This window comes from Camelus dromedarius, chromosome 1, assembly GCF_036321535.1.
Source record: "Camelus dromedarius isolate mCamDro1 chromosome 1, mCamDro1.pat, whole genome shotgun sequence".
Classification (NCBI taxonomy): domain Eukaryota; kingdom Metazoa; phylum Chordata; class Mammalia; order Artiodactyla; family Camelidae; genus Camelus; species Camelus dromedarius.
Genome location: NC_087436.1, coordinates 121,281,275 through 121,294,999, shown reverse-complemented (window position 1 = coordinate 121,294,999; position 13,725 = coordinate 121,281,275). Strand labels below are relative to the sequence as shown.

Below are 13,725 nucleotides of genomic sequence, written 5' to 3'. Positions count from 1 at the left end.
ACCAGTAAAATGGACCTTTGTAATTTAAAAGAGTATCTTTTCTGCAAAACCTAGACTACGTTTACCCTGTGAAAAAAGGACCGTGCTGGCTGAGAGCTGGCGCGGGCGGGGCCGCAGGGCGGCGATGCAATATTCACGCAGCGGGTGTCCTGTTTCTGCGGCCTCCGGTTCCGAGCACCTGGGCGCTCGCGGGGCCCGGGCTCTCCCTTCCTCGGGGACAGCCCTGTCCCTCCGCTGCACTTGTCCTCGTCGGGCCTGGCCTCTGCCCGTCCCAGAGAGAGCTCAGTGCTGTGCAGAACGCCCGAGGCGGGCCCTCGTACAGGAAGCCGGAGCTGGCGGAGTCTAAAGCTAGTGTTTAACCTCTCTTTATGTGGTAAGTGTGACATTAGCAGAGCTGTATTTCTTCAACTTTATATTATTTTCGGAATTCCATCTCTTTTTAACAGTATTAGACTGTGAATAATAATTGTGTGTACCTTTTCCTGATGTGTTTAAGCATTTTTAACACTGCCAGTCTTTCCTTTCTTCTCTCTTTCTTACTTTTTTCTCCGTTTTCCTCGTTATTCATAGCTGCCGTCTTTCCCAAGTCCAGGGCTGCCTTACTGCTCAGTGAATTCTTGTCTCCGCCCCTGCCGCTGGTGGCTGCTTGGCAGTGACCTGACTCTTCCTGAGGCCGACTTGGGAGCAGAAAGGGACGCACCCCTGGAGACCAGGACCGAGGCACCTGATGCGTGTCCCTGCAGCCTGGCCCTTTGGTTTCGTTGGGCTTAAAGTGTTCAAACCTTAAAAATTGACACTTAAAAAAAACCCATGTAAAAAACTGCATAATAACAAAATGCTGAACTGGAACATTTTACATGCTGTATTCTTCTGTTTGGCCTATTATAAATGATTCATGGATACTAATGTGCACATGAATACTGATGTGTGCTAGTGTATACATCACCATGTATACTAAGAATTTAGTGGCTGCTTCCTAAACTTAGATGAATGTTCAAATTTGGGAGGTGAAGCCACTGAGGAATTGAGACAGACTCTTTGAGAACCAGGTAGATAATTTTTGCTAGCCCAAATACTTCCAGGGAGCTCGGTTTCTATTCAGGCATTTGCTCACATGCTAATAGTAAAAAGAGAGGCAGCCGAGGGTGTGGGTGAGCGCCCAAACTGAAACTAGTCAGCCTTGGGCTTGAAGCCTAAATCTGTCTTCAGTCATGATTGTAGGCAAGATGTCTGAGCCTCGGTTTCCTCATTTGTAAAATGGGATTATTATATTTAGCTTGGAGATCTTGACTGACCAGGGAGTCACCCAGTGGTCCTCTGTCCCTGTAAACACGTGGCACCACCAGGCATTGTCAGGGGTCATCACTTTTATCAGCTGGTTTTTCCCTTTCCTGGTCAGTTTACCTCTGGCTTATGCAGCGTGGTTTCCTTAGTCACTTCACCCCAGATTAGCTTTGAGGGAAGACTTTCAAAAATACTTAATCATGCATTGCTGCTTAGAAATCAGTATGTGACTGTTCTGTGTGTATTTCTAGCGGGAGTGGTAGCAAACCAAAGATAACATTCATATTTTGCATCATATGGTGCATTAGTTATTGCTGCCGTGTAACAGAACACCTCTGCAGACAACAGGTGTTTTCTGTCTCATAGTTCCTGTGGTCAGGAGTGTGGGTGTGGCTTAGCTGGGTTCTCTGTTCCCAGTCTCACACAGGGTTGTGATCAAGGAGTTGGCCTGGCTACAGTGGGTGAGGATCCACTCCCAAGCTCCCTCGGGGTAGCTGGTGGCCTCAGAAGACTTACTTCCAAGGTCAGTAATGTGACTGTTGGCAGGCCGCACAGCCTAGCTGGCCGTCGGCCTACAGCATTGTTCTTTGTCACGTGGGTGGCTTCTCTGGGCAGTTCACAGCCTGGCTGCTGGCTTCCCTGAGAACGAGTGAGGGAGATGGTGAGCAGGACCAGCCCGCTGTCTTTGGGAAGCCTGTCTTGGGAGTGACACTGCGTCACTTTTGCCATATTCTGTTTGAAGTGAGGCACTAGGTCCAGCCTGTGTGCAAGGAGGGCGCTGCCGAGGCTGGGGTGGCTAGGAGGTGGGATCGTTGGGTTCATCTCAGAGGCTGCTTGTCACTGTCCAGCCCCCAGCCCCAGTGATCCATGTCCCTCCCTGATACAAACACACTCCCCAGCAAGAGCCTTCCAGGACGGCATCAGCTCGGAGTCCAGAACTCCACCATCTGAATCAGCTCCTGGTGCGGATGAGAGTCCCCGGTTGTGGCTCCTCGAGTACAGCTCCAGGAGTGAGCTTCCTCTCCGTCTGCGGACCTGAGCTGGAGACCAGCCTCTCCACCCACAACAAAAGTTCAGTGTTGGGACAGACACAGGATAACCACGGTAGACACTCCTCAAAACGAGGGAAGATAGGAGGCCTCAGGAGGCACAGATGCATAGCAGCCCTTTGATCCAGCCTGGCAAGTGTTGGGAATTCCTTGACTGGGTCTGGAGATTTGGGCTAGTGGCTCTCACTCTGCCTTCTGTACTGATCCCTCTCTCCTTTCACTTTCCATGAAGATGGCACATGTTTGCAGCTGAATCGTTTTCTCAGCCTGCTTCCTGCCAGAGAATTTTGGGGATCCAGTGCCCAATTTTCATTTTGTATTGCCTTTGACCCTTTCAAGTTCAAGCTGGCAGTGTTTCCACTGATACAGTTTTCTTGAAAACTTTGTGGGTTTCCTGTGAATCTCGTTGGTCTTCACCCCATCAGACAAGAGCCATCCCTCAAATTGCTTTGAGATAAGCCTTTCTCTACCCTGGGCTCCTGAAGGGTGAGGGACAGCACCTGTGAATGCCCCGCAGGTCCAGTCATTCAATGAGGTTTGTGAGGCCCCTTAGTCTCTTTTAGGGGCTCTGTCCATCCCTTATACCATCACTCATCCGTAGCGCCTTCCACTGGCATCACGTGCCCTAGGACTTTGCCCTGCACAGATGTGGATGGTAAGGTGAGGAGTTGGCTTTGGGAACATTAGGGTCCATGTGGGTGGTCAGTTGCTCAGGGGAGTCAGGTGGCAGGAGGTGAGACAAGGAAGACAAGGTCAGGGGAGGTGTGGAGGTGTGCAGAGGAGATGGATGCTGGCGAGCTGCCTTGGGGGAGCAGCTCAGCCACGGGAGGAATGCGCGAGGGGTGGAGAGAGGGTCACCGGGAGGTCAGACTCACGGCACATCAGGGTCTCCCCTCGGCTCTGCCATCCAGATCCAGTTAGTGTGACTGGATTTTAGTTTCGGGGCTCTCTGTACTGCATTGTTTGTAAACACATGATGCCACACACTCAACAACTTCCTGGCCTTGCGGTCTAAAGACTCCTGGTGCTCGTTTCCTTCCTTGAACAGAAATGTGTCCATCCGCTCTGGCATTTGAACCTCAAGACCAGTCCTCAGGGTACATGTCACACACTTGGGACAGGCAGGTGACCTGAGCGGGGTGCGGCGCGTGGTTCTGGCCGCCTGACTCTGGCCACCATGGCGCCCTGCTTCCCTGCGGGCTGGGATGTTTGCAGGGACTTTGGTGGGCGGGAACGCTGCGTGTCGTACCTGGTTATCCGGGCGGTTGGGCTGACAGCTGTCCTTGGAGGAGTTGGGCTGGGTTAGAGAGTGATGGGCTGATGGAGTTTGGGGCTAGGGAAGGAGGGTGGGGTTCTGGCTTCACTTTAGGGACCTCAGAAACGTGCCAAAGTGGATTTTCACCAATTTTCTAATGTTTGGTTCCTTTCGCTCCTGCCCTGTCCTTTCTGAGCTGGTGCTGCTCCAGATGGTTGATGTTGGATGTGGGGGTGGGGTGGGCACCAGTACCTGTGATGGTGGCCATGCACCACCAGGTGCCCCCCTGCCACCGTGGCCCTGCTTTTGGACCTGCTTTCCTGCCACCAGGGCAGGGAGTCTTGCTCAGGCTTCACACCCTTGTCCACCCCCATTCCAGCTCGACAGGGTCTCCTGAGACCCCAGAACAGAACAGACAGACTCCACAGGGCGCCGGTCTCCGCCTACTTGTCCCCTTTGAGCCGGCAATGGGGCAGGATTGATGTGGGTCTAGGGAGAGAAGGCCGCCTTCAGTTTTGCACAACTAGGAATTAGGTGTTTGTGAAAGTGAGGGCCTCTGGACAAAACTCCGCGCCCTCTTCAGTTCACTTTTTTTTTGTTGCTGTTGTTACAAAAATTCCTATCTGTTCTTCTTAGAAAATTTAGGTACTGCGGACTAACGTAGTTAAATCTAACATGAGGAGACAGCGGAGACCACGTCCGGGACGTGTGTTGGCCCTGCAGGGGCCTGCGGAACACGTCCTCCCGCTGCACCTGCCCGCCGCCTGCCCTCTGCACCGGTGATGGGCCCGGCGGAGAGCGGGTGGTCCCCACGGGATGTTCCAAAGCAGAGGGTGTGGACGAGGGGGGTGTAGGGCCCAGGTGTCCAACCCAGCACGTTCCTGCTCTCTGGGAACCACGTGGGGCTTCTGTGGTCCACCAGGCCCTGTGGCTTCTCAGATGACAGAAGAGGTGGGCAAGCCTGGCCGCTGTCTGCCTCCAGGAAAGGGGTTCTGGGGTCTCTGTTGTACAGGGATAAGGTTGTCACCTGGCCAAGGTCACATGAGTGGCAGGGCTGGGCCGCTCTGGAAGGCCCCGCCTGGTATTTTCTGCTGTGCCGTGTCTCAGCTGTTGGTGTGCAACCAGGAGGTGGGCTTCCCCGGGACAGGCCCCCCCCCGGGAGGTGGGCTCCCCCCGGACAGGCCCCCCAAGACGGGTCCCCCAGGACAGGCTGCGTTGTCTCTTCCTGGAACAGCTCCTGCCCAGAGAGGCCCTGCTAGGTGTTTGTGGGGTGGACGTGGACAGACAGCAGCTCGCTCCCTTGTGCCGGCGGAGCCTCTGGGGCTTGGGGGAGCGTGTGCAATTCTGCACGCGGAAGGCGCCGTCTGACAGCAGTCCTTTGAGAAGGGGGCCGGGCCCAGCCGCCCGAGGCAGCCCCGCGCTGCACAGGAGGCCGCCTCGTTTGTGCGAAAGGGCACCACGCTGGAGGAGGCCGCCCAGCGGGGCTGGCTGAGGGGCCCCCGGTTCATCCTGGCGGGCAGCGCAGGGGCAGGGCAGACACAGGCCGGCCCGGCGCCCCCGCGCCGTGTGGTTGGCGGTCACGCCGAAGCGGCAGGCTGCCCTGCTGCTTGTCCTGCCGCCCGCACCCGTAGAGCTCCGCGGGTCTGGGGGTGCAGGGCGGCTCCCGCGCGCGGGCGCCCGGGCCGCCGGCTGCACGCGGAGATCCCGGCCGGGTCCCCGCCGCCCGCTGCCTGCTGCAGCGGGCCTGCCCTCTGAAAGTGGGGTGGGCCTTTATCACTTACCCTGCTTAGGTCTTGGTGGGCCCTTTGAGTTGAAAGGTTTTTGTCTTTCTAGAGCTCTGGGAATTTGTCCCTAAATTTTTGGACCAAGTAGGCAACCAGGTGTTATTGAGCAAACATTGGCCACCACTAATGAATTCAGTCAATCCATCCACCCACCTGCCCCTATCCCAACTCCTCCATCCCCCCATTGATCCCCCATCCTTCCATCCATCCCTCCCTCTGTCCATTTATTCATCCACCCCCCATCCTATACCCACCTGCCCACCCATCCATCCATCCATCCTTTCACCTTCCTTCCAACCATCCATCTCCTATCCATCCTTCCCTTCTTCCCCCATCCCTCCATCCCCATCCCTCTACGCCCCACCCCCACCCCATTCCCCACCCCATCCCTCCATCCCCCATCCATCTCTCCCCCATCCATCCATCTCTCCCTCCCCGATCTCCCATCCCTCCACCCATCCACCCATTGCTGGAACTGTGTCCCCTGGCACTGTGGTAACCAGTGGCTCCCACAGAAGTAGCCTTGTTGCAAACCATTCCCTGAGATTTGTCATAGCTGGTGGCTTGGGACTTGTGATGAAACCTCTGTGCTTTTCTCTGTGGGGCCTGAGCGCAGTGGCCCCTGCTCCCTGGGTTGTGGGGGTGGGGCCGGGGAGTCTCCCCTTTGTTTTAGCTGCTGCAGGATCCCTCTGCTCCTTCTTCCAGTTTCTTTCTCTCCTTTCCCAGATTTTTTTTTTTGAAGTCAAGTGAGGCCAAATATCCCTTCAAATGCTAAAATCTGGCTTCAATTTCAACCACCTCCAAGGTTCTCCAAAGAGAATTTTGTTTTACACATAATCTATAATTTAAGTCATCCAACCCCAAATACATCCTCCACATCTGGGGAAACCCTTCCCTGCTGCCCTTTGCCGTGACTGATGAACAGAGAGACTTTTCACTGAACTTATCCATGTGCTTTCCTCGCCTCCATAGCCCCTGGGCCCATCCTCTAGGTCTTTCAGCTTTTCTGTGGTACTGCATCTCCTGGTCCTTCTGCTCTGCCATGAAAGCTGCCCTGGACTGTTCTCCAGCCTGGGTTGCTTGTGGGGTTTTGCAGGCTCTGTTTGCATGATTATTCCTTGTTTGTGATAACCTTTTCTGAGGCTGCGGCTTCTTGTTTTGTTTTGTTTTTCAGGGCAAATGTTTCTTTTATTGATTTATTTATTTAATTGACGTATAGTTGATGTAGAATATTATATGTTACAGGTGTATAATAGAGTGATTTACAGTTTTTAAAAGTTACACTCCATTTACAGCTATAAAATATTGACTATATTCCTAGTGTTGTACAATATATTCTTGTAGCATATTTTGTACATAACAGTTTATACCTCAATCTGCTCCCCCTACATTGCCCCTCCCCCTCCCCTCTCCCCACTGGGAACCACTAGTTTGTTTTCTGTATCAGTGAGTCTGCTTCTTTTTTGTTATATTCACTAGGTTGTTGTATTTTTTAGATTCCACATATAAGTGATAACATACAGAATTTGTCTTTCTCTGACTTGTTTCACTTAGCATAATACCCTCCAAGTTCATTCATGTTGTTGCAAATGGCAAAATTTTATTCTTTTTTATGGCTGAGTAGTATTCCATTGTATGTCTGGACCACATCTTCTTTATCCGTTCATCTGTTGATGGACATTTAGATTGCTTCCACATCCTGGCAACTGTAAATAGTGCTGCTGTGAACATTTGGGTACATGCATCTTTTTGAATTAGTGTTTTTGTCTTCTTCAGATGTATAGCCAGGAGTGGAATTGCTGGGTCATTTGGTAGTTTTACTTTCAGTTTTTGGAGAAACCTCCATACCATTTTCCACAGTGGCTGTGTTAATTTACCTTCCCACCAGCAGTGCCAGGAGTGTATGAGGCTTCCCTTTTCTCCACATCCTTGCCAACATTTGTTATTTGTGTTCTTTTTGATGATGGCCATTCTGACAGGTGTGAGGTGATACCTAGTTGTGGTTTTGATTTGCATTTCCCTGATGATTAGTGATGTTGAGCATCTTTTCATGTGGCTGTTGGCATCTGTATGTCTTCTCTGGGAAAATGTCTGTTTACGTCTTCCACCCAGTTTTTAATCTGGTTGTTTATTTTTTTGATGTTGAGTTGTATGAGCTGTTTATATATTTTGGGTATTAACCCCTTATCAGTCATATCATTTGCAAATACTTTCTTTCATTCAGTAGGTTACCTTTTCATTTTGTCAGTGTGTTCCTTTGCTGTGCAAAAGCTTTTAAGTTTTCTTAGGTCCTATGTGTTTATTTTTGCTTTTATTTCCTTTGTGTCAGGAGACAGATCCAAAAAGATATTGCTTCAATTTATGTCAGAGTGTTCTGCCTATATTTTCCTCTAGGAGTTTTATGGTTTCCTGTCTTACATTTAGGTTTTTAATCCACTTTGAATTTATTTTTGTATATGGTGTTAGAGAATGTTCTAATTTCATTCTTTCACAGGTAGCTGTCCAGTTTTCACAGCACCACTTAGTGAAGAGACTGTCTTTTCTCCATTGTGTGTTCTTGCCTCCTTTGTCATAGATTAATTGACCATAAATAGCTGGGTTTATCTCTGAGCTCTCTATTCTGTTCCACTGACCTCTGTGTCTGCTTTGTGTCGTACCACACTGTTTTGATTACTGTAGCTTTGTCGTATAGTCTGAGGTCAGGGAGTGTGACTTTTGTGGCTCTATTCTTCTTTCTCAAGACTGTTGTAACTGTTTGTCTTTTGTGTTTCATACAAATTTTAAACTTACTTGTTTTAGTTCTGTGACAAATGCCATTGATATTTTAATAGGGATGCATCAAATCTGTCCCTTGTATTGGGTAGTATGGTCATTTTAATGGTATTAGTTCTTTCAGTCCAGGAACATGGTACATCTTTCCGTCTGTGTCACCTGCAATTTCTTTCATCAGTGTCTTAAAGTTTTCTGAGGACAGGTCTTTTACTTCCTTAGGTAGATGTATTCTGAGGTATTTTATTCTTTTTGATGTGATGGTAAATGGGATTGTTTCCTTAATTTCTCTTTCTGATAGTTTGTTGTTAGTGTATAGACATGCAGCAGATTTCTGTGTATTAATTTTGTATCCGGCAACTCTATTGAATTCATTGATGAGCTCCAGTAGTTTTCTGGTGGCATCTTTTGGATGTTCTATGTATAGTATCATGTCATCCACAAGCAGTGACAGTTTACTTCTTCCAGTTTGGATTGCTTCAACCTCTTTTTCTTGTCTGATGGCTGTGGCTAGGACTTCCAATACTATGATGAGTAAAACCCCTGAGAGTGGACGTCCTGGTCTTATTCCTGATCTTAGAGGCAATGCTTTCAGCATTTCACTGTTGAGTATGATGTTAGCTGTGGGTTTGTCATATATTGCTTTTATTATGTTGAGGAATTTCCCTCTATTATAAATGGATGTTGAATTTTGTCAAAAGCTTTTTCTGCATCTGTTGAGATGATCATATGATTTTTATTCTTCAGTTTGTTAATGTGCTGTATCACATTAATTGATTTGTGGATACTGAAAAATCCTTGTGTACCTGGGATAAATCCCTCTTGACCATGGTGTATGATCCTTTTAATGTAGTGTTGGATTTGGTTTGCGCATATTTTGTTGAGGATTTTTGCATCTATGTTAATCAGTGATATTGGCCACAATTTCTTTTTTTGTGGTGTCGTCTGGTTTTGGTACCAGGGTGATGCTGGCCTCATAGAATGAGTTTGGAAGTGTTCCTTCCTCTGCAGTTTTTTTGGAATAGTTTCAAGGTGCAACTGAGGCTGCACCGTTTTGAATCTCTGCATGTCCTGATCGGGCTTTGCGGTTCTCTCTAGGAAGCCCTCACCTGTGTTGGCCCTACCCGTGCAGGTGGGGAGGCGGTGGGCCGGTTGCCGAGGGAGGGTGGCTTTGGGGAGGAGGTTTTGTTTTGACTGTTGGTCAAAGCGTGTCAGAGTTTGAGGCACCCCCCCACCCTGAGCTTGCAGGAGAGGTGACCCCGCCTGGGGGTGGGTTTGATTTCGGGAGAGGGAGGGGAGAGAGCTTGGGGACCCCATGCTGAGGGGCCAGTGGAGGAGGCTGGTGGGGGAGTCGTGCGCGCTGAGTCTGCTGGGAAGTGGGGGTGAGGACTGAGGCCCAGCTTATGAGGCCCTTGGCGGCTGGTGTGAGGAGTGCTTGGAGGCCAGTTTGGGGAGGGAGGGTGAGACTCCCGTGTGAATAAGCCATTAAGAAGCTGCTGGGGGAGAAGTAGCTCCGGGTGACAGGAGTCAAGGGAGGGCGGGAGCCTTACTCCTTTCAGACTTAGGCCTGGGTGTGTCTGGATCTGGGCGGGCGGTGTCAGCTCCCCGAGGTGGTGGGGATGGATGGCGTGGGGGGGCCCAGGCAGAGAAGCTGGCCTGCTGGAGGACGAGGATGTCCTGGACGTCAGGGAGGCCAGGGAGGGCCTGCGAGGTGTGACTGTCTTCTCTGTAAAGGAAGGCTGGGAGGGGAGATGGGAGGGGAGACAGGACAGGGTTTGGAAGGCTGGGGGGGCTTGTGTGGTGTGACTTTGGAGAGGGCCCTGCCGCATGTCCTGTGGAGAAAGCCGTGTCAGTTCCTGTACGGGCTGTCCCTCCCGAGAGGGTGTGGAGCACGTGGGCTGGTGCCCAGGGGATTGGAGGCCGCGTGGGGGTCGGGGGTCAGGGGTCGGGGGTCAGGGTGGAGGGAGTGGCTGGGTGAGGGAGGAACAGAATGACTGATGGGGCAGGCCCGAGGGTGGGCCCCAGGGAGCAGGGACGGTGGCTGGCGAGGAGCAGGCTGGACACGCGTGACCACAAGATGGGCTGCTGAAGTGAGGACGATAAGGCCTTTGGGGTGGGGGGCGGAGGGATGGAGAGGGCTGGGGAGGGGATGGCCAGGTGGATGGAGGGTGTCCAGGGACAGAAGGACGGTAAGGTGAGTGAGGGGTATGGCCTGGGAGGGGAAGCAGAGCCATGGGTGATGTCGGCGGGGTCGGGGGTGAGCGAGGTGCTGCCTGGCACCTGGAAGGATGGGTGGGCTTAGGTGGACATCGGGGCCTGGGAAGAGGAGGAGGGGTGCTTCTCGCAAAGGTATGTTTGGCTGTTGACGTGCAGTGAGGTAACGGGTGGCCGAGAGCGTGGGAAATGGGTTCAGCCCGTGGTCAGGCCACGGGGTCACCCACGTTGGGTGTTGAATTCAGAGAGGAAATGGTCCTGGGGGGAAAGGACAGGCACAGAGAGCTGACAGAACTAACCTGTGAGTGCAGCGGGTGGGCCGCCACCCTGGAGGGTCCCTGCTGGGTGTGCTGTGCCCAGGGGTGGGGGGGGGGGTCCCTTGGGAGCTGCTCCAGGCCATGTGGCCTGAGTGGCTGCAGGTGTGTGGACCCTCTAAGGAAGCTGCTGCCATTGGTAGCCCCTGGTCCTTGTCACCTGCAGAGAGGTCTTCGCAGGAAGGGATGGTTCGTTCATGAGGTCACCCATTCCCGACCCGGTCCCACACACAGTTGGTGCCTGGTGACACCAATGAACAACTGAAGGGTCTCCCTGACATCAGTGGGTGGTGGGTCAGGGGGCAGGCAGTGGAAAGGGGGCCCTCTCAGGATGAAAGTGTGGCGAAGGCGTTGGTGGCATTGTATGGCCCGGAAGTGGCCTTGAGAGCGGAGTCTGCCGGTGCATCCTCCTTGGCGGCTGGGGCCGCTGCTGTGCTGGGGAGGACAGGCCCTGGGTCGGTAGAGGTTGGGGCAGGGCAGGGAGGGTGGCCATTGACCTGGAGAGCTCCTTGGGGGGCGGGAGGGGGCTGCTGGAAGAGGCCGGAGGGGCGGGGCGGCTGGGACTCGGGGACAGCCAGCGTGCCGCCCCGGGCGTCGGGTGGGGGCCCTGCGGGCCTTCCGGGTGCGCTCCCAGGCGGTGTCAGGAGGAGGGCAGCCTGGCGGCGGGCGGAGTGGCTGCAGGGATGTGGCGGCTTTGGGGCTGGGTCTGCGGAGCAGGAGCCTGCGGGCGGGCGGCTCCCGCCGCCGCGCGGCCTCCTCTCAGAGGCGCTCCGGGCGGGGCAGAGGAAGCCCGGGGCGGCCGGGGCCGGGGCCGGGGCCGCCTCCGACGCGGGTTCGCTGTAGCCGTGCAGCTGCGGGCCGGTCCCTTAACGTCTGTGCCTCCACTTGCTCCTCTGCAAAGCGGGCATAGTCATCGTGCCTGCCTCGTAGTGACGCTTCCGTGGACACACTAGTGAATGTGCGTGGAGTCGCGGGGACAGCCGCGGCCCGCGCCGGGGACCCCGCAGCGCCCCCGGCGGCTGCCCCGTCGCTGCCTCGCCCTGCGCCCGAGCTCCCGCTTCTCCTCCGCGCGCCGGGGTGCTGCCCCTCGCCGCCCCCGGCGTCTCCTCCCTGCGCGTTCCCGCGCGCCGTCGTGGCTGTGCTTTGCCGCTCTGGTCCCTGGCTCAGCTCGGGGCCTGTGGCACCATGAACATCTGTAGCCTTTGTGGCACAGTCATGGGGACCCCGGTGCCATCCTCACAAAATGCTGGGCGGCAGGGACTGAGGTGCGGGCCGAGACCCTCGCTCTTGCCCTCTTCGGAATGGCTTTCTTGGCTCGTCTGCCGGCAGGGCCCTGGGCCCCCGCTGGGCTGGTGCTCGCCTGCTCTGGAGTGATGGCTGTTGGGTCTTCTTGCGTCTCCCCATTTGGGGACCACGGGTTGCTCGGGGCTGGGACCCCATTAGCTTCCATGTCTGCAGGCTGCCCGGCCCGGGGTGGGCACTCAGTAAGTGGGAATGGGCAGAGAAACTCATCGGAACGAGACTCATTTCATACCAGACTTGAGCCTCAGGAAGGAGGAGGCGCCTGACGTTTGTCTCTAGATCCCGTTGGTTGGAAGGACGAGTGGCCGCGGTAGTGGCGGGTGGGCGGGCTGGCGAGGGGAGGCCCTGTGCCCTGACTGACTGCGCCAGCAGGGCGCTGCCTCTTGGATGAAGCACTTCTTTCCCACCTGGCTGCCTCTTCGGCAGAACCAGGAGGCTGGCTAATTAGATGATGTCTTCGTCCACTCTGGCTGCCGTGACAGAACACCGCAGACAGACGGGGGGCTTAAATGACAGACGTGTATTTCTCAGGGTTCTGAGGCTGGAAGTCCGAAATTGAGGTGCTGGCAGACTAGTGTCTGGTGAAGAACCACTTCACATGGCGGACGGCGGACAGCGGACAGCAGGGGGCCTGTCTCTTCTCCTGTTTCTCCTGTTTCACAAGAGCACCAGTCCTTTGTGAGGGCTCCACCCTCATGACCTCACCAAACTTAATCTCTCCCGAAGGCCCCACTTCCAAATGCGTCACATTGGGCCAGCATTTCAGCATGAATTTGGGGACACACAGACTAAGCCTGGAGCAGGTGATCTCAAGTCTGGGTGTGCCAGATGCTGTCGCCCACGCCATGTCAGCATCACATGGATGGTGTTGGGTGAGGTGGGGCTTGGTCCAAGCAGGCAGCTCCGTGGCCTCTGTCCAGAACTTCTGAGCCGGGGTCTCTGTGTGCAGGGGTGGGACCAGGGGCTGGTGTTTTCGCAGCCCAGGTGGCCAAAGCGCTGGTTGAGTTTGGAAACTAGGGCCCATGGTTTCTTCTGAATTTCACTATCTGTTCCACCAGCTTTACTATGAATCAGTTCAGTTTAAGGAAAAGTTAATCTGTAGGCTGAATTTACAAAATGTGGTTATAGGTATTAAGATATCACTGATAAGAATTAGAACCTATTTTCAGTCATTAGAAGAACACGACAATGAGAGCCTACTAGGAATATCTGGGTAAACTACATACAAGACTGTCGTGAACAGCATGTCCCACAGTGTTGTGACTCCATGGTGGTCAGATGGATTACAAAATAATTCTGCATACAGTAGTGCTCGCTTCAACAGCACATATACTAAAATTGGAACGGTACAGAGAAGATAAGCATAGCCCCTGCGCAAAGATGACATGCAAATTCTTGAAGCGTTCCATATTTAAAAAAAAAATTCTGCATATAAAACTGGGAAATCATTTCTTTCGTAGAGGCAGCGTCTAGTACTGTTTGGAAGAGAAAGCCAGGGGGTGCTGTTCCTGGGGGCACCAGCAGGGCCTCGCCAACCCATCCTGAGAGAGTCGACGGTGACAACTGATACTTACAGTGATGTCAGGAGCAGCAGCAGCTTTGATGTGCCGTGTCTGCCGGGAGCCAGGAAGTGCCGTGAGCATTTTTCAGGGGTTAGTTTGTGCTTTCACGGCATTCCCCTCTCCCCACTGGGATGGCGATTCCCCTTGTGAGAGTTTGCAGTGGTCGCTGAAACAATTACCACAAACTCAGCG

General features: G+C 53.6%; 1 protein-coding gene and 1 non-coding gene across 4 annotated transcripts in view; both read left to right on the top strand.

Annotated features, from left to right (window-relative positions):
• RGS12 (regulator of G protein signaling 12) overlaps positions 1 to 13,725 on the top strand; it is a 105,978-nt gene that overhangs the window by 10,735 nt on the left and 81,518 nt on the right. The window lies entirely within an intron of this gene.
• LOC116149117 (U6 spliceosomal RNA) lies at positions 13,280 to 13,386 on the top strand. The gene has a single exon (XR_004132727.1). It is a non-coding gene; the product is annotated as a U6 spliceosomal RNA (small nuclear RNA).